This window comes from Dipodomys merriami, unplaced genomic scaffold (genome assembly GCF_024711535.1).
Source record: "Dipodomys merriami isolate MVZ:Mamm:240054 unplaced genomic scaffold, mDipMer1.0.p SCAF_58, whole genome shotgun sequence".
Taxonomy (NCBI): Eukaryota; Metazoa; Chordata; class Mammalia; order Rodentia; family Heteromyidae; genus Dipodomys; species Dipodomys merriami.
The window spans coordinates 2015766-2039287 of NW_027206157.1; positions in this window are offsets into that span (position 1 = coordinate 2015766).

Consider the following 23522-nt stretch of genomic DNA (forward strand, 5'->3'; position numbering starts at 1 on the left):
AAACCTCAGCCACACCCTAACCCTCACCCTAACCACCCTAACCCTAACCCTAACCCTAACCATTACACTCACCCTAACCCTAACCCTAACCCAAATCTAAACCTCACCCTAAACCTAAACCTAACCCTAACCCTCACCCTAACCCTTACCCTCACTGTCACTCTAAACCTCACCCTAACCATAACCCTCATCCTAAACCTAACCCTAACCCTAACCCTCACCCTAACACAAACCCTAAACGTAACCCTAACCCTCAACATAACCCTCAACCTCACACTCACCTTAACCCTAACCATAACCCTAAACCTCACGCTAACCATAACCTTAACCCTAATGCTATCCTTTACCCTCACCCTAAATCTCACTCTAAACCTTATCCTCACCCTAACCCTAACCCTAACCCTAAAACTAAACCTCAACCGAACCCTCACCTTAACCCAAAACCTAACCCTAACCCTCACCCTAACGCTCACCCTAACCCTCACCCTACCCCTAACACTCACCGTCACCCTAACCCTCAACCGAAAACTTTCTCTCACCCTAATCCTAACCCTAACCCTAAGCCTAACCTTCACAATAACCCTATCCCTCCCACTAACCCTAACCCTAACCCTCAGCCAAATTCTTTTCCTAACCTTAACCCTAATCCTCAACCTAAACCTAACATTAAAACTAAACCTAATTCTCACCCTAAACCTAAACCTCACCCTCACCTTCACCCTCACCCTTAGGCTAACACTAACCCTAACAATAATCCTTATCCTAACGGTCACACTCACCCTAAACCTAACTCTAACCCTAAACCTAACCCTGACCCTCACCCTAACCCCAACCCTATCCCTAACCCTCAACCTAACACGAACCCTCAACCTAAACCTTACCCTAAACCTAGCCCTAATGCTATCCATAACCCTCACCCTCACACTAACCCTACTCTAATTCTTACCCTCACCCTAACCCTCACGCACACCCTAAACCTAAACCTAACCCTCACCCTAACGGTCACGCTATCCCTCAACCTAAACCTAACTCTAACCCTAACCCTCACTCTCACCCGAATCCTCACACTAACCCTTTTCCTCACAGCAACCCTAACCCTAACCCGCACATTTAGGCTAACCCTCACCCTAACAGTAACCCTAACCTTCACCCTACCCCTCACCCTAACCCTAAACCTAACTCTTACCCTATCCCTAACCCTAACCCTCAACTTCACCCTAACCCTCACCTACAAACTCACCCTCACCCTCAGCCTAAACCTAACCCAAACCCTAAATCTGATCCTCACCCTAAACCTAAACCTAACCCTCACCCACACCCTCACCCTCAGCCTAACCCTAACCCTAAAACTAATCCTAACCCTAACACTCACACTCCCCCTCACAATAACTCTAACCCTAATCCTAACGCAGACTTTCACCCTAACACCAACCCTATCCCTAACCCTCAACCTAACCCTAAACCTCACCCTAACCCTAATACTAAACCTCACCCTAACACTAACACTAACCCTAATTCTAACCATCACCCTCAACCTAAGCCTAACGTGAACCCCAACCCTCACCCTAACTCTCACCCAAACACTAACGCTGTCCCTAAACCTCACCCTCACCCTAGATCTCATTCTAACCCTGACCCTCACCATAACCCTAACCCTAACCCTAACCATAATCCTATCGCAACCCTAACCCTCTCCATCATCTTAACCCTCACCCTAACCCTAACCGTCACCGACACAATAAAACTCACCTTCACCCGAACCCTCACCATCACCATAACCTTACCCTAAACCTCACCCTAAACCTAACCCTCATCCTAAACCTAAATCTAACAATCACCCTCATACTAAACCTAACCCTCACCTTAACCCTCACCTTGACCCTAACACTAACCCTAAAAATCAATCTCACACTAACCCTCACCCCAACCCTTATCCTCACACTAACCCTAACCCTAACCCTAACCCTCATGTTAAGCCTAACCCTCACCCTAACCCTAACCCTACCCCTCACCATAGCCCTCACCCTAACCATAACCCTAACACTCACCTTCACCCTAACCCTCACCCTAACACTCATCCTCACCCTAAACATCACCCTAACCATAAACCTCACCCTAACCCTAAATCTAATACTCACCCTAACCCTAACCCTCACTTTAAACCTCACCGTCACCCTAACCCTCACCCTGACCCTAACCCTAAGCCTTTTCTAACTAAAACCCTCACCCTCACCCTAACCCTCTCTGTAACCCTCACCCTCAACATAGCCCTCACACTAAAACTAACCCTAAACCTAACCGTCAGCCTCAACCTCACCCCCTCCATCAAGCTAACCCAAACCCTAACCCTAACCATCAAACTAACCCTGAACCTAATGCAACCGAAAACCTCAAACTCACTCTAAACCTCACCCTAACCCTTACCCGCAACCTCAAACTCAACCTAACCCTAACACTCACCCTAAACCTAACCCTAAACCTACACCTCAGCCTAACCCTCACCCTCACCCTTACCCTCAACTGAAACCTAACCTTAACCATCAGTCTAACCTTAACCCTAATCCTACCGCTAACCCTCACCCAAACCCAAACCTCAACCTCAACCTCAAGCTCAACCTCAGCCTAACCCTAACCCTAATCCTAATTCAAACACTAACCCTCACCCTCACCCTAACTCTAAACCTAACCCTAATCAAAACACTCACACTAAACCTAACTCTATGCCTAAAGCCCACACTAAACCTAAACCTAACCCTAAACCTAAACCTCACCCTCACCCTAACCCTTACCCTCACCCTAACCCTAAGTCTAACCCTCAACCAAACCCTAAACCTCACCATCACCCTCAACCTCACAATCACAGTCATCCTAACACTCACAATCACCCTCAAAATAACCCTCACCCTAACCCTAACCATAACCCTAACCCTCACCCTAAACCTAACCATCACCCTCACTCTCACAGTGAACCTCACCCTCACCCTCACCCTCACCCTAAGTCTAACCCTAAACCTAATCCTAATCCTAAACCTAACCCTCACCCTCACCCTCACCCAAACCTAAAACTCAGCCTAACCCTAAGCCTAACCCTAGCACTCACCTAACCCTTACCCTCACCGTCACCTTAACCCTAATCCTCAATATAACCTAACCCTAATCCTAAACCTAGCCCTCACCCTCACCCTCACCCTAAACCTAACCCTAGCCCTCACCCTAAACCTTATCCTCAACGTCACGCTAACCCTCACCCTAACCCTAACCCTCACCCTAACCCTAACCCTAAACCTAACCCTCACTCTTACCCTAACCCTAACCCTAAACCTAAACCTCACCCTAACCCTATTCCTAACCCTAAACCTAACCCTCAACATAACCCTGACCCTTACTGTCACCCTCACCCTAACTGCAAGCCTAACACTCCCCTAACACAAAACCTAACCCTAATGCTATTTCTAACCCTCACCCTCACCCTAACCCTCACTCTAACACTTACCCTCACCCTAACCCTAACCCTTACCCTCACCCTAAACCTAAACCTCACACTAACCCTAACCCTAACCCTACCACTCAGCCTAACCCTCATCCTAAACCTAACTCTAACCCTAATCCTCACCCTATACCTAACCCTATCCCTTACCCTCACCCTAACCCTAACCGTAACCCTAATCCTCACACTAAACCTGACCCTCACCCTAAAAATAACGCTAACCCTACCCTTCACCCTTACACTCACCCTAAACTTAATCCTCACCCTAATCCTAAACTTAACCCTCGACATCAGCCTCACCCTAGCACTAACCCAAACCCTAAACCTAAAACTAACAATAACCCTAACCCTAAACCTAACTCTTACCCGCACCCTCATCCTCACCATCACCCTCACCCGAATCCTCACCCTCAACCTCACCCTAACCCTTACCATAATCCTAATCCTCACCCTAAACCTAAATCTGACCCTCACCCTCCACCTCATCCTCAGCCTAACCCTAAACCTAAGCCTAATCCCAAAACTAACTCTCACCCTCAAGCTCACCCTAAACCTAAACCTCACCCTAACCCTAACCCTAACCCTAGCCCTCACCCTAACCTTACTCTCACTGTCACTCTAACCCTCACATTAACCCTAACATTCACCCAAACCCTAAACGTAAACCTCACCCTCATTCTCACCCTAACCTTAACCCTAACCCTCACCCTAACCCTAACCCTAATCCTAAACCTAACCCTACAACTCAACATAACCCTCACCCTCAACCTAATCCTAACGGTTACCCTAATCCTCACCCGAAACTTAACCCTAACCCTAATGCTATCCCTAAACTTCACCCTCACCCTAACCCTCACCCTAACCCTTACTCTCATCTTAACCCTAACCCTAAACCTAAACCTAAAACTCACCCTAAACCTAACCCTAACCCTATCCCTCACCCTAACTCTTACCCTCCCCGTCACTATAACCCTCACCCTAACCATCACCCTCACCCTAACCCTAACCCTAAACCTCACCCTCATCCTCACCATAACCCTAACCCTAACCCTAACCCTCACCCTAACCCTCAGCCTAACTGTAACTCTTAATCATAACCCTCACCCTCAACCTCACCCTCACCCTAACCTAAGCCAAGGCCTCACCCTAACCCTAACCCTAAACCTAATGCTATCATTAACACTCACCCTCACCCTAATCTCACTCCAACCCTTACCCTCACTCTAACCCTAACGCTAACTCTAAAACTAAACCTCACCCTAACCTTCACCATAACCCTAAATCTAAAACTAACCCTCACCCTAGCGCTCACCCTAACACTCAAGCTAATACTAACACTCACCGTCACACTAACACTCACCCTAAACCTTTCCCTCACCCTAATCCTAAACATAACCCTAAGCCTAAAACTCACACTAACCCTATCCCTCACGTAAACCTAACCCTAACCCTTAGCCAAAGCTCTTCCTAACCCTAAACCTAACACTAACTCTAACCCTCACCCTCACCCTTAGCCTAACCTGAACCATAACCCTTACCCTCACCCTCACCCTAACTCTAACGTTATCCCTAAAACTCACCCTCACCCTAAACCTCATCCTTACCCTTACCCTCACCATAACCCTAACCCTAACCCTAACCCTAATCCTCAACGCAACCCTAAGCCTCACCCTCACCCTAAACCTCACTGTCACCTTAACCCTCACCCTTACCCTAACTGTCACTCACACCCTAAAACTCATGCTCACCTGAACCCTCACCCTCACCCTAAACTTATCCTAAACCCCAGCCTAACCCTAACCCTCACCCTAATCCTAAGTCTAACGCTCACCCTCATACTAACACTAACCCACAATTTAACCCTCACCCTAAACCTCACACTAAACTTAACGCTAACCCTAACCCTCACACTCACCCTAACCCTCATCCTAACTCTTACCCTCAACCTAACTCTAACCCTAACCCTAACCCTCACACTAAACCTAACCTTCACCCTACCCCTAATACTAACACTAACACTAACCCTCAACATAAGCCTCACCCACACCCCCACGCTAACCTTCACCGTAAACTTAACCTTCCCCTTAACTCTAACCTAAAACCTAATGCTATCCCTAAACCTCACCCTCACCCTATCCCTCACTCTAAACATTACCCTCACCATAACCCTAACCCTAAAACTAAACCTCATCCTAACCCTCACCCTAACCCTAAACCTAAACTTAACAATGACCCTAATGTTCACCCTAACCCTCACCCTAACCCTAACCCTCACAGTGACACTAACACTGACCCTAAACCTTTCCCTCACCCTAACCCTAATCCTAACCCTCACTCTAACCCTAACCCTCACCCTAAACCTAACAGTAAACCTCAGCCAAACCCTTTTCCTAACCCAAACCACAAACCTCAACCTAATCCTAACCCTAACCCTCAACCTAACCCTAACCCTAATCCTAAACCTAACCCTCAAACTAACCCTAAATCTCACCCTCACCCTCAGCCTAACCCTAACTCTAACGCTAATCCTAAACCTAACCCTCACACTCACCCTCACCCTAACTCTAAACCTAACCCTAAACCTGACCCTCACCCTAAATCCAACCCTATCCCTAACCCTCAACCTAACACTAAACCGCATCCTTAACCTAACCCTAACCCTCACCCTAACCGTAACCCTAACCGTAATGCTATTCCTAACCCTCACCCTCACCCTAACCCTAGCACTAACATTAAACCTCACCCTAACCCTCACCCTAACCCTAAACCTAAACCTAACCCTCACCCTAACGCCACCCTAACCCCCAACTTAACCCTAAACATCACCCTAAACCTAACCTCAACCTAAAACTTACCCACACCATAACACTAACCCAACAGTAACTCTAACCCTCACCCTCACCCTAAGCCTAACCTGAACTATAAACCTCACCCTAACTCTAACACTATCCCGAAAACTCAACCTCACCCTAAACCTCATCCTAACCCATACCCTCACCAAAACCCTAACCCTCACCCTAACCCTAACCCTAAACCTCACCTTCACCGTAACCCTCACATCACCCTAACGCTCACCCCAACCCTAACCCTCACCTAAACCCTCACCCTAACACTCACCCTCACTGTAAACATCACCGTAACCCTAACCCTCACCCTAACCCTAACGCTCACCTTAAACCTCACCCTCACCCTAATCCTCTCCCTAATCCTAACCCAAAGACTTTCCTAAATAAAACCTCACCCTCACCCTACCACTCACCCTCAACCTAGGCCTCACCGTAAAACTAACCCTCAATCTCAAACTCACCCCCAACTTCAGCCTAACCCTAACCCTAAACCTCATCCTAAACCTAAACCTAAACCTCACCCTCACCCTCACCCTCATCCTAAACCTAACCCTAACCCTAACCCTAATGCTAACACTAGCCCTCACCACCACCCTAACCCTAATCCTAACCCTAACCCTCACCCTAAACCTAATGTTAACCGTGAACCTAAACCTCACCCTAACGCTCACTCTAACCCTTACACTCATCCTCAACCTCACCCTAACACTAACCCTAACCCTCACCCTAACCCTAACACTACCCTTCAGCCTAACCTTCACCCTAAACCTAACCCTAACCCTAATCCTCACCCTATAGCTAACCCTAACCCTAACCCTCCCCCTAACCCTCCCCCTCACCGTAACCCTAATGCTAACATTAACCCTCAGCCTCCCAATAAACTTTGTCCTAAACCTTACCCTCACCTTAACCCTATCCTTCACCTTCACCCTAAGCTTAACCCTAACACTTACCCTAATCCTCACACTAACCCTAACCCTCACGCTAAACATAACCGTACATGTCACCATAACGCTAACTTTAACCTAACCCTAAACCTAACCCACACCCTAACCCTAACACTAACCCTCACACTAATCCTCAGCCTAAACCTAAGCCTAACCTTAACCCTCACATTACCCTCACCCTTACCCTTACCCTCCCCCGAACCCTAACCCTAACCCTCAGCCTGACCCTCATCCTAACCCTAACCCTAACCCTAACCCTCACCCTAACCTTTACCCTAACCCTAAACCTAATCCTCACACTAACCCTAACCCTCACCCTAAACTTCACTGTACACGTCACCCTGACCCTAACTTTAACCTAAGCCTAAACCTAACCGTCATCCTAACCCTAACCCTACCCCTAAACCTCAAACTCACCCTAACCCTCACTCTAACCCTAACCGTCACCCACACGCTAAGCCTCACCCTAACCCGAAACCGAACACTCAACCTAACTGTCACCCTCATCCTAAATATCACCTTAACCATAACCCTTACCCTAACATTAACCATAATCCTCACCCTCATCCTAACCTTAACACTAACCCTAACCTTAAACCTAACCCTCACCGTAACCGTCACCCTAACACTCAGGTTAACCCTAACCCTCACTCTCACCCTAACCCTCACCCTAACCCTAACCGTTACCCTAAGCCTCACACTAAACCTAACTCTCACCCTAATCCTAAACTTAACCATAGACCTCAACCTCACCCTAGCCCTAAACCAAAACCTAAACCAAAACTAACCATAACCCTAAACCTAAACCTAACTCTCACCCTCACCCTCACCCTCACCATCACCATCACCCTAACCCTCACACTCACCCTCACTTTACACATAACCATAACCCTAACCCTCACCCTAAACCTAACTGTGACCCTCACCCTCATCCTCACCCTCACCATAAGCCTAACCTTAAACCTAAGCCTAGTCCAAAAATTAACCCTCACCTTCACCCTCAACCTAAATCTAAACCTCACCCTAACACTAACCCTTAACCTAGCCCTCAACCTAAGACTTACCCTCACCTTCACTCTAACCCTCACCCTAACCCTAACCCTCACCCTAACCCTAACCCCAAGCCTCACCCTCACCCTCAACCTAACCCTAACCCTCACGCTAACCCTAAACCTAAACCTAACCCTAAACCTCAACATAACCCTCAACCTCACCCTAACCCTAACGGTAACCGAAACCCTCACCCTAACCCTAACCCTAAACCTAATGCTATCCTTAAACCTCACCCTCACCCTAAATCTCAGTCTAACCCTTGTCATCACCATAACACTAACCCTAACCCTAAAAGTAAAACTCAACCTAACCATCACCTTAACTCTAAACCTAACCCTAACGCTCAACCTAACGCTCACCCTAACCCTAACACTCACCATTAACCTAACCCTCAACCTAAAACTTTCCCTCACCCTAATCCTAAACCTAACCCTAAGCCTAACTCTCACACTAACCCTATCCCTCAACCTAACCCTAACCCTACCCTCAGCCAAAGCTCTTCCTAACCCTAACCCTAACCCTCAACCTAACAATAACCCTACACCTAATTCTCACAATAACCCTAAAATTCACCCTCACCCTCACCCTCACCCTCAGCCTAACCCTAACCCTAACCCAAATCCTAACCCGAAACCTCACACTCACCCTCACCCTAACTCTAACCCTAACCCTAATCCTGACCCTCAACCTAACCCCAACCTTATATCTAATCCTCAACCTAACTCTAACCCTCACCCTAAACCTTACCCTAACCCACACCCTAACCCTAACCCTAACCCTAATGCGATCCTTAACCCTCACCCTCACCTTTACCCTCATTCTAACTCTTACCCTCACCCTAACCTTCAGCCTAACCCTAAACCTAAACCTAACCCTAACCCTTATGCTTACCCTATACCTCAACCTAACCCTAACGCTAACCCTAACCGTCACTCTCACCCTAATCCTCACACTAACCCTTATCCTCACAGTAACCCTAACCCTAACCCTAACTCGCACATTAACGCAAACCCTCACCCTAACCCTAACCCTACCCTTCAACTACACTTCACCCTAACCCTAAACCTAATCTGCACCGTCACCCTAACCCTCACCTACACCCTCACCCTCAACTTCACCCTAACCCTAACACTAACCCTAAACCTGACCTTCACCCTAACCCTAAACCTCACCCTCACCCACACCCTCACCCTCAGCCTAACCCTAACCCTAACACTAATCCTAACCCTAACCCTCACACTCCCCCTCACAATAACTCTAACCCTAAACCTAACGCTGATTTTCACCCTAACACCAACCCTATCCCTAACCCTAAACCTAACCTTAACCCTCAACCTAACCCTAACCCTAAACCTGACCCTAACCCTAACCCTAACACTAAGGCTAACCCTAACCCTCACCCTCACCCTAACCCTCATTCTAACCGTTACCCTCACAGTAGCCCTCACCCTAACCCTCACACTAACACTAACACTAAACCTCACCCTAACCCTCAACCTAACAATAAACCTAAACCTAACACTCTACTTAACGCTCACCCTAACCCTCAAACTAACCCTAATCCTCACACTCACCCTAACCCTCACCCTAAACCTTACCCTAACCCTAATCCTAACCCTAACCCTAACTCTATCCCTCACCCTGAACCTAACCCAAACCTGAAACCTAACCCTTACCCTAACACTCACGCAAAATCTAACGCTATCCCTAAACCTCACTCTCACCCTAAACCTCATTCTAACCCTTACCCTAACCCTAACCCTAACCCTAACCCTAATCCCACTGCAACCCTAACCCTCACCCTCACCCTAAATGTCACCGTCACCTTAACCCTCACCCTCACCCTAACCGTCACGCACACCCTAAATCTCACCCTCACCAGAAACCTCACCCTCACCATAACCTTACCCTATACCTCAACCTAAACATAACCCTCACACTAAACCTAACTCTAACACTCACCCTCATACTAAACTTAACCCTCAACTTAACCCTCACCCTAACCCTAACGCTAACGCTAACCCTCAATCTCAACCTAACCCTCACCCTAACCCTTATCCTCACACTAACCCTAACCCTAACCCTAACCCTAACCCTAACCCTAACCCTAACCCTACTCCTCAACCTAGCCCTCACCTTAACCACAACCCTAAACCTCACCCTAACCCTAACCCTAAACCTCATATTCAACCTAACCCTCACCGTCACTGTAAACTCACCCTAACCCTAAACCTCACCCTCACCCTAACCCTTACCATAACCCTCACCATCAACCTCACCCCCACCCTCAACCTAAACCTAACCCTAACAATAGTCCTCAACCTAACCCTAACCCTAAACTTCAACCACACCCTGAACCTCACCCTAACCCTTACCCTCAACCTGAACCTAAACCTAACCCTAACACTAACCCTAACCCTAACCCTGCCCTAACCCTCACCCTAACTCTAACCCTAACCCTACCCCTCAGCCTAACCCTCAACTGAACCCTAACCCTTACCCTAATCCTTACCCTATACGTAAACCTAACGCTAACCCACACCCTAACACTCACCCTCACCATAAATCTAATGCGAACATTAACCCTCAAACTCACCCTAAACTTCGCCCTAACCCTTACCTTCACCTTAAACCAATCCCTCACCCCCACCCTAAACCTAACCCTAAGCCTAACCCTACACCTAAGCCTAATCCTGAACCTAACCCTCACCCTCACTCTCACCCAAACCTAAATCTCAGCCTAACCCTAAGCCTAACCCTAGCTCTCACCTAAACCTTACCCTCACTGTCACTCTAAACCTAATCCTCAACCTAAACCTAACCCTCACCCTAACGCTAACCCTCACCCTCAGTTTCACCATAACCCTAACCCCACGCCTCACCCTAACACTCACCCTAACCTTAATCCTCATCCTAATCCTAAACTTAACCCTAGACCTCAGCCTCACCCTAGCCCTCACACTAACCCTAAGCCTAAAATTATGCATAACCCTAACCCTAAACCTAACTCTCAACCTCACCCTCATCCTCACCATCACCCTCACCCTAACCCTCACCCTCACCCTAACCCTAACCAGAACCCTAACCCTCACCCTAAACCTGACTCTGACCCACAACCTCACCCTCATACTAAGCCTAACCCTACACCTAAGCCTAATCCTAAACCTAACCATCACCCTCAAACTCACCCTAAACCTAAACCTCACCCTAACCCTCACCCTACACCTCAACATAACCCTCACCCTCAACTTAATTTAACGGTAAACCTAACTCTCACCCTAAGCCTAAACCTAACCCTCACCATCAGCTTAACCCTAAACCTAACCCTAACCCTCACCCTAACCCTATCCCTAACCGTAACACTAACCCTCACCATAACCCTATCCCTAAGCCTAATGCTATCCCTAACCCTCACCCTCACCCTAAATCTCACACTAACCCTTACCCTCACCCAAACCCTAACCCTAACCATAAAACTAAACCTCACCCTAACCCTGACCCTAAACCTAACCCTCTCCCTAACGCTCAGCCTAACCCTAACACTCACCGTCACCCAACCCTCACTCTGAACCTTTCCCTCACCCTAATTCTAACCCTAACCCTAATCCTCATTCTAACCCTATCACTCACCCTAACCCTAACCCTAACCCTCAGCCAAACCCTCTTCCTAACCCTAACCCTAACACTAACTCTAACCCTCACCCACACCCTAAGCCTAAACTATCCTTAAACCTCACCCTCAACCTAAACCTCATCCTAACCCTTACCCTCACCATAACCCTATCCAAAACCCTAACCCTAATCATGACCGAAAGGCTAACCCTCAACCTCACCCTATCCCTCACCGTCACCTTAACCCTCACCCTTACCCTAACAGTCACCCACACCCTAAAATTCACCCTCACCCGAACTCTCACACTCACCCTAAACTTACCCTAGCCCTCACCCTAACCCTTCCCCTCACCGTCACTCTAACCCTCACATTAACCCTAATTCTCACCCTAACCCTAACCCTAAACCTCAACCTCACCTTCACCCTAACCCTATAACTAACCCTCACCCTAACCCTAAACCTAAACCAAACCCTACACCTCAACATAACCCTCACCCTCAACCTAAATCTAACGGTAACCTTAACCCTCACCCTAACCCTAACCCTAACCCTAAAGCTATCCCTAACCTTCACCCTCACCCTAACACTCACTCTCACCCTTACACACACCCTAACCCTCACCCTAAACCTAAACCTCACCCTAACCCTAACCCTCACCCTAAAACTAAGTATAACGCTCACCCTCATACTAAACCTAACCCTCAACTTAACCCTCACCCTAACCCTCACACTAACCTTATCGCTAACCCTAACTCTCACACTCACCCTAATCCTAACACTAACACTAAACCTCACACTAAACCTAACCCTCACCCTAACCCTAACCCTAACCCTAACCCTCAACATAACCCTCACCCTAACTCTAACCTAAACCCTAATTCTACCCCTAAACCTCACCCTCACCCTAACCCTCAATCTAACCCTTACCCTCACCCTAACCCTAAACCTAACCCTAACAATCACCCTAACCCTCAACCTAACCCTAACCATCACATTCACCCTAACATTGACCCTAAACCTTTCCCTTACCCTAATCCTCACCCAAACCCTAATCCTCACCCTTACTCTAATCCTAATCTTCACCCTAACCCTAAACGTAAACCTCAGCCAAACCCTCTTCCTAACCCTAACCCTAACCCTCAACCTAACCTTAACCCTACACTTCACCCTAAACCTAAGTCTAACACTCACCCTCATACTAAAACTAAATCTCATCTTAACCCTCACCCTAACCCTCACCCTAAACTTAACGCTAACCCTAACCCTCACACTCAGCCTAAACGTCACCCTAACCCTTACCCTCACCCTAACCCTAACCCTCACACTAAACCTAACCCTCACCCTAACCCTAACCCTAACCCTCAACATCATCCTCACCCTCACCCTCACCCTAACCCAAACCATGAACCTAACCCTCCCCCAACTCTAACTTAAACCCTAATGTTATCCCTAAACCTCACCCTCACCCTAAACCTCACTCTAAGCCTTACCCTCACCCTAACTCTAACACTAACCCTGAAATTAAACCTCATCCTAACCCTCACCCTAACCTAAACCTAACCCTAACAATCACCGTAACGCTCACCCTAACCCTAACCCTACAATCACCCTAACACTGACCCTAAACCTTTCCCTTACCCTAATACTAACCCTAACACTAATCCTAACCCTTACTCTAACCCTAACCCTCACACTAAACATAACCCTCAGCCAAACCCTCTTCCTAACCCTAACCCTAACACTCAACATAATCCTAACCCTAACCCTCAACCTAACCCTCACCCTAAACCTAAACCTCATCCTCACCCTCACATTCACCCTCACGCTAACTCTAACCCTAACCCTAACTCCAACCCTACCCCTAAACCTCAAGCTAACACTAACCCTCACCCTTACCCTAACCCTAACCCTCACCGTAACACTAACCCTAACCCTAATGCTATCCCTAACCCTCGCCCTCACACTAACGGTAACACTAACAGTAAACGTTACCCTAAACCACACCCTAACCTTAAAACTAAACCTAAACCTCACCCTAACGCTGACCCTAAACCTCAACTTAACCCTAACCCTCACCTAACCCTAACCCTCACCGAAAACCTTACCCACACCCTAAAACTAACCCTAACACTGACTCTAACCCTCAGCCTCACCCTAAGCCTAACCGGAGCACTAACCGTCACCTAACCCTAACGCTAACCCTAAGCCTCATCCTAACCCTAACCCTTAAAGTAAACCTTACCCACACCCACACCCTAACCCTAACCCTCACATTAAACCTAAACCTTACCCTAAACCTAACCCTACCCCACAACGTACCCCTCACCCTAATCCTAAACATAAACCTCACCCTAAACCTAACCATAACCCTCACCTTCACCCTAAACCTCACCTACACCCTCACCCTCACCCTCAGCCTTACCCTAACCCTGAACCTAAACCTAACCCTCACCCTAAACCTAAACCTCACCCTCACCTTAACCCTCACCCTCAGCCAAACCCTAACCCTAAACCTAATCCTAACCCTAATCCTCACACTCACTATAACCCTAATCCTAACCCTAATCCAAAAGCTGACTTTCACACTAACCCCAACCCTATCCCTAACCCTCAACCTAACACTCACCCTCACCCTAACCATAACCCTAACCCTCACCCTAAACCTCACCCTAAACCTTACCCTCACCCTAACCCTAACCCTAATCCTAACACTAACCCTCACCCTCACCCTATGCCAACCTGAACCTTAACCCTCACCCTAAAGCTCACCCTAACTCTAACGCTATCCCTAAACCTCACACTCACCCTAAAGCTATTCCTAACCCTTACACTCACCATAACCCTAACCATAACCATAACACTAATCCTAACCGCAACCCTAACCCTCACACTCACACTAACCATCACTGTCACCTTAACCCTCACCCTAACCCTAACCATCACCCACACCCTAAAACTCACCCTCACCCGAAACCTCACACTCACCCTAACCGTACCCTAAATCTCATCCTAATCCTAACCCTCACCCTAATTCTAATACTAAACCTCACCCACATACTAACACTAACCCTCACCTTAACCCTTAACCTAACCATCACCCTAAACCTAACGCTAACCCTAACAGTCACTCAGACCCTAAGCCTCACCTTACCCTTATCCTCACACTAACGCTAACCTAACCCTAACCCGCACATTAATGCTAACCCTCACCCTAACCCTAACCCAACCCCTCACCCTACCCCTCATCCTAACCCAAACCCTAACCCTCACCCTAACCCTAACCCTAACCTTCACCTTCACACTAAACCTCACATACACTCTCACACTCACCCTCAGCCTAGTCCTAAAACTAACCCTAAACCTAACCCTCACCCTAACCCTAAACTTCACCCTCACCCTCACACTTACCCTCAGCATAACCCTAACCCTATCCCTAATCCTAACCGTAACCCTCACATTCACCCTCACCCTAACTCTAAACCTAACCCTAAAGCTGACTTTCACACTAACACCAACCCTATCCCTAACCCTCAACCTAACCCTAAATCTCACTGAAACCCTCACCCTAACCCTCACCCTAACCCTAACCCTAAATCTATTGCTAACCCTAAACCTCACCCTCACCCTAACCACAACCATAACGCTAACCCTCAACCTAAACCTAACCCTAACCCTAATGCTAACACTAAACCTCACCCTCACAATAACCCTCATCCTAAAACTTAATCTCAACCTCACCCTCACCCTCATCCTAACCCTAACCCTAACCCTCACCCTAACTTTCACACTAACCCTAACCCTAACCCTACCCCTCAGCATACCCCTCACCCTAAACGTAATTCTAACCCTAATCCTCACCCTATCCCTAAACCTAACCCTAAACCTCACCATAACCTTCAACCTCACCCTAACAATAATGCTAACCCTAACCCTCAACCTTACCCTAACCCTCGCCCTAACCCTTACCTTGACCATAACCCTATACCTCACCCTCACCCTAACCCTCATGCTAAACCTTCACCCTAACCCTCACGCTAACCCTAACCCTCATTCTCACCCTAATCCACACCCTAACCCTTATACTCACACTAACATTAATACTAACCCTAACCCTATCCCTCACACTACGCCTAACCCTCACCATAACCCTAACCCTACCACTCAACCTATCCCTCACCTTAACCCTAACTCTAAACCTCACACTAAACCTAACCCTAACCCTAATCCTGACACTAACCATAAACCTAACTCTATCCCCATCATTCTCCCTAAACCTCACCCTAATTCGAAACCTATCCCTAACCCTCATTCTAATGCTGCCCCTAACCGGAACCCTAAACCTTACCCTAACACTCTCAGACACCCTAACTCTCACCCGTACCATCATCTTCACCCGAACACTCACGCTCACCATAAACCTCACCCTCACCCTAACCTTAAAAATAATCCAAACCCTCACACTAACCTAACCCTCACCTTCACCCTCACCCTCACATTCATCCTCAACCTAACCCTAACCCTAACACTAACACTAACAATAACCCTAACCCCTCACCCTCACAATCACCCTTACCCTAACCCTAACCCTAACACTAACCATAACCCTCACCCTCACCCTAACGCTAACTCTAACCTAACCCTCGCCATAACCCTCACACTAACACTCTCGATAATCCTAACACTCACTCTCACCCTAAACCTCACCGTAACACTTACCTTCACCCTAACCCTAACCCTAACCCTCACAATAAACCTAACCCTCACCGCAACTCTAACGCTAAACCAAACCCTAATCCTAAACCTAACCCTCACACTTACCCTCACCCTAAGCCTAACCCGAACCCTCACTTTGACCCTAACCCTCAGCCTCAAACGAAACATCACACTAACCCTAACCCTCACCCTAAACCTTACCCTAACCCTCACCTAAACCTAACCCTCATCCTAACCTAAACCTAATCCTAACCCTCACCTTCACGCTAGCTCTCATCCTAACCGTAATCCTAACAATAAACATAAACCTAACCCTAAAGCTCAAACTAACACTAACGCTAACACTCACCCTTACCCTAACCTTAACCCTAACCCTCACCCTCTCCCTCACCCTAAGCCTTACCCTAAGCCTCACCCTCACCCTAAACCTCACCCTAATCCTTATCCTCATCCTAACCGTAACCCTAACCTTCACCCTTACCCTAACCCTAACCTTAACAATAACCCAAACCCTCATATCAAACCTAAACCTCACCCTAACCCTAACCCTCTCCCTCACCCTAACAGTGACCCTAATTGTAACACTCACCCTAACCCTCACCCTCAACCTAACCCTCACCCTCAACCTCAACCTAACCCTCACTCTCACCCTAAACATCAACCTAAGCCTAACCCTCACCCTCATACTAACCCTAACCCTAACCCTAACCCTCACCCTACCCTTACCCTAAACCTAACGATAATCCTAACCCTCACCCTCAACCTAAACCTCACCCTAACCCTTATCCTCACATAATCCTAACCCTAACACTAACCCTAACCCTCACACTAACCCTAACCCTCCCGCTAACCCTAACAATACCCCTCACCCTAACCCTCACCCTAACTCTAACGTTAAACCTAACCCTCACCCTAAACCCAACCCTAACCCTCACAATTACACTAATGCTCACCATCACCCTAACACTCATCCTAACCCTAACCCTCACCCACATCCTAACCATCACCGAAATCTTAACCCCAACCCTCACCCTAAACCTAAAACACACTAACCCTCAATCTCAACCTAATCCTCACCCTAAAAATAACGCTAACCCTTACCTAACAGAAATCATCACCCTCACCTTCACCCTAACCCTCACCCTCATCCTAAACTTAAACCTCAACCTAACCCTCTCCCTAACCCTAACACTAACGCTAACCCTCACCCTCACCCTAACCCTCAACCTAACCCTATACCTACACCTCACAATAACTCTCACAATAACCCTAACCCTAACCCTAAACCTCACCCTAACCCTAAACCTAACCCTAACCCTCAAGCACACCCTCACCATCACACTAACTCTCACACTAACCCTAACCCTCCCCCTAACCCTAACCCTAACACTTACTGTCAACCTCACCCTCAGCCTAACACTAACCCTAAACTTAATCCTAACCCTAACCCTCACACTCACCCTAACCCGAACCCTAAGCCTCACCCTGAACCTCACCCGCACCCGCACCCTCAACCTAAACCTCACCCTCACCCTCACCCTCACACTAACCCTCAACCTCACACTAAACATCAACCTACACCTAACCCTTATCCTAATCCTTACCCTTACACTAACCACAACCCTAACCTTAAAACTCACCCTAACCGTATCCCTAACCCTAACCCTGAACCTAACCCTAACCCTAAAGCTGACTTTCACACTAACCCCAACACTAACCCAAACCCTCATCCTCACACTAAACCTCACCCTAACTCTTACACTCACCATAACCCTAACCCTTAACCTAACCCTAATCTTCAACCTTACCCTAACCCTCACCCACACCCTAACTCTCAACCTGACCCGAACTCTTACCCTCACCCTAACACTCTCCCTAACCCTAACCTAAAACTAATCCTAAACCTAACCCTCACCCTCAAACTCACCCAAACCCTAAACCTAACCATAACCCTCACCCTAACCCTAACCCTAACCCTCACAATCACCCAACAACTCCCACTAAACCTAACCCTACCCCTCGCCCTAACCCTAACACTAACCCTCAACCTAACCCTAACCCTACCCCTAACCCTCACCCTCACAATAAACCTAATGCTAACTCTCACCCTAACCCTAATCCTCACCCACACTCTATCCCTCACCCTCACCCTCACCTTCACCCTCACCCGAACCCTCATACTCTCCCTAACCCTCAACCTCACCCTAAACATCACCCAAACCCTAACCCTCATCCTAATCCTAACGCTACCCTAACCCTCACCCTAACCTCACCTTAACCCTTACCCTCACCCTATCCCTAATCTTAACCCTAACCATAACCCTCACACTAACCGTAACCCTCACTCTAACCCTAATGCTAACCCTAAACCTAAACTACACCCTCACTCTAACCCTCACCCTCAGCCTAAAGCTAACCTAACTCTATTCCTAATTCTATCTCTCACCCGCAACCAGACGCTAAACCTAACCCTAAACATCACCCTCACCATGACCCTCACCCTAACTCTCACCCTCACCCTCACACTTTCCATCAACATCACACTAAACATCACTGTAACCCTAACACTCAGCTTAACCCTAACCCTCACCGTAATGCTAACCCTCACCCTAACCCTCACCCTAACCCTAACCCTCACTGTAATGCTATCCCTCAACCTAACCCTCACCTTAACCCTAACCCTAATCCAAATCCTAACGTTAACATTAACCCTCAACTTAACCCTAAACCTCACACTAACCCTTAACCTCACCAAAACCCTAACCCTAACCCTAACCATACCCCTCTGCCTAACCCACACACCAAACCTAACCCTGACCCTAAGCCTAACCCTTAACCTCACCCTAACCCTAACCCTAAACGTAAACCTAACCCTCACACTAATCCTAACCATAACCCTCACCCTAACCAACACCCTCATCCTGACACTAACCCACATCCTAACACTCACCCTCACCCTCACCCTCACTCTAACCCTAACCCTAACCCTAACCCACACCCTCACACTAATTCTAACCCTGAACCTGACCCTAAACCTTACCTAACCAAAAACCTCACCCTCACCCTCACCCTCATCCTAAACCTCACCCTCACCCTAGACCTCACCCTAACACTAAACCTCACCCTAAATCTAACCCTCACCCTAACCCTAACCCTCACCCTAACCCTAACACAAACCCTACCCATCACTCTAATCCTCACCCTAAACCTAACGCTAAGCCTAACCCTTTCAATAAGGCTGACCTTAACAGTAACCTTCATCCTCATACTAAACATCACCCTAACCCTAACGCTAACCTCACCCTAACCCTAACCCTCAACCTAACCCTCACACTCCCCTAAACCTCAACCTAATCCTAACCCTACCCTTCAAACTAACCCTAACCCTAACCCTTACCTAACCGAAACCCTCACCCTCACCCTCACCCTCAACCAAACCTTCAACCTAACACTAGCCCTCACTCTAACCCTAAACCTACGCCTCACCCTAACCCTCACCCTAACCATTACCCTCACCCTAACCCAAACCCTCTCCCTCACACTAACCCTAACCCTCACACTAACCCTAACCCTACACCTCACACTAAACCTCACCCTAACCCTAAACCTCACCCTAAACGTAACCATAACCCTCACCCTCACCCTAACCCTCACAGTCAAACTAACACTCAACCTAACCTTAACCCTCACCCACATTCCTAACACTCACCCTCACCCTAACACTAAACCTCACCCTAAACATCACCCTAACCCTAACCCTCACCCAAATCCTAACCCTAACACTCACCATAACCCTAACACTCACACTAACCCTCAACCTCAACCTAATCCTCACCCTACAAAAAACCCTAACCCTTACCTAACCGAAACCCTCACACTCACACTCACCCTAACCCTCAACCTAATCCTATCCCTAAACCTCACCGTAACTCTCACCCTAACCCTAACGCTAACCCTAAACCTCACCATAACCCTAACCCTAAATCTAACCCTCATCCTCACCCTAATATTCACCCTCACCCTAACACTCCCCTTCACAATATACATCACCCTAACACTAACACTCAGCCTAATCATAACCCTCACCCTAACCCTAAACCTAATCCTAACACTAACCCTCACCCTCACCCTCACCTCAAACATAACCCTATCTGAAACCCTCACCGTAACCCTCATCCTAAACCTCAGCCTCACCCTAACTCTAATGCTAACCCTACCTCTCACCCTCACCCTAAACCTCACGCTAAACCTCACCCGAACCCTTACCCTCACCATAACCCTAACCCTAACTCTAACCCTAATCCTCACCCTAACCCTAAACCTCGCCCACAACCTAACCCTCACCGTCACCCGAACCCTCACCCTCAAGCTAACCCTAAACCTAACCCTAACCCTAAACCTAATCCGCACCCTCACCCTAACTCTCATCCTCACCATAAACATCACCCTACCCATAACTCTCACCCTAAACCTAATCCTAAACCTAACCCTAAAACTAAATCTCACCCTAACGCTCACCCTATCCCTAATGCTACACCTCACCCTGATCCTAACCCTCACCTAATCCTTATCCTCACACTAACCCTAAACCTAACCCTAACCCTCACACTAACCCTAATCCTCACCCTATCCCTAACCCTCACCCTAACCCACACCCTCACCCTAACTCTAATGCTAACCCTACCTCTCACCCTCACCCTAACCCTCAACCTAAAGCTCACCCTAACACTTACCCTCACCCTAACCCGCAAACTAACACTAACCCTAACCCTAACGCTCACCCTAACCATCACCCGAAACCTAACACTAACCCTCATCCTCACCCTCACCCTAACCCTCACCCTAACCCTATCCCTAAACCTAACCCTAAACCTAACTCTGACCTTAAAACTCACGCTCACCCTAACCCTCACACTAAACATCAGCCTAATCGTAAAATTCACCCTAACACTTACCCTAATTCTAACCCTCACCCTAACCCTAACCGTCACCGTAATCCTAACACGCACATTAACCCTAACCCTAACCCACACCCTCACCCTCGCCCTGACCCTCACCCTAACCCTCATCCTAACACTAACCCTCACCCTCACCCTCACCCTCACTCTAATGCTAAACCTAACCCTAATACTCACCCAAACCCTCACCCTAACCCTAACCTATCCCTATCCCTCACCCTAACCCTAACCCTTTCCCTATACCTCACCCTCACCCTAACCCTAAACCAAACCCTAACCCTCACCCTAAACCTGACCCTAACCCTAAGATTAACCCTCACCCTCATCCTCACACTAAACCTCACCCTAACGCTTACTCTCACCATAACCCTAACCCTAAACCCAACCCTAATCCTCACTCTAACCCTAACCCTCACCCACACCCTAATTCTCAACCTGACCCGAAATCTTACCCTCACCCTAACACTCTCCCTAACCCTAACCTAACACTAATCCTAAACCTAATCCTCACCCTCAAACTCACCCAAACACTAAACCTAAATCTAACCCTCACCCTCACCTTAACCCTAACCCTAACAATCACCCAACAACTCCCCCTAAACCTAACCCTACCCCTCACCCTAACCCTAACACTAACCCTCAACCTAACCCTAACCTTTCCCCTAACCCTCACCCTCACAGTAAACCTAAAACTAACGCTAACTCTCACCCTAACCCTAATCCTCACCCACACCCTATCCCTCACCCTCACCCTCACCCTCACCCAAACCCTCATCCTCTCCCTAAACTTCAACCTCACCCTAAACATCACCCAAAACCTAACCCTCACCCTAATCCTAAACCTAACCCTAACCCTCACCTTAACCCTAACCCTAACCCTTACCCTCACCCTATCCCTACTCATAACCCTAACCATAACTCTCCCACTATCAATAACCCTCACTCTAACCCTAATGCTAACCCTAAACCTAACATTCACCCTCACCCTGACCCTCACCGTCAGCCTAATATTAACCCTATCACTATTCCTAATTCTATCTCTCACCCTCAACCAGACCCTAAACCTAACCCTAACCCTCACCCTCACCATGACCCTCACCCTAACCCTCACCTTCACCCTTACTCTTACCATCAACATCACCCTAAACATCACCCTAACCCTATCCCTCACCCTAACCCTAACCCTCACCATAATGCTAATCCTCACCCTAACCCTAACCCTAACCCTAACGCTAACCCTAAACCTCACCCTCACCCTAACTCTCACCCTAAACCTTATCCTCACTGTAACCATAAGTCTCACCCTAACCCTAACCCTCACCCTATTCCTAACCCTAAACCTAACCCTCACCCTCACCCTAACACTCACCGTCACCCTAACCCTCACCCTAAGCCTAACCCTCAAGCAAACACTAACCCTCACCCTCACCTGAACATTCACCCTCACCCTAACACTCCCCCTCACCCTAACCCTCACACTCACAATAAACATCACCTTAATCCTACCACTCAGCCTAACCCTAACCCACTACCTAACCCTAACCCTCAACCTGACTTTCAGCCTCAACCTAACCCTGGCCCTAACCCTTACCCTAACCCTAAGCATCACCCTAAACTTAACTCTCACCCTAACCCTAACCCTCACACTAACCCTAACCCTAATCCTCACCATCACCTCACCCTCACCCTAACCCTAACCCTAATCCTAATCCTAACGCTAACCTTAACCCTCAACTTAACCCTACACCTTAAGCTAAACCTTACCCTCACTATAACCCTACCCTAACCCTAACCCTACCCCTCAGCCTAAGCCACACCCCAACCCTAACCCTGTCCCTAAGCCTAACCATCAACCTCAGGCTAACCCTAACCCTAACCGTAACCCTAACCTTCACACTAATCCTT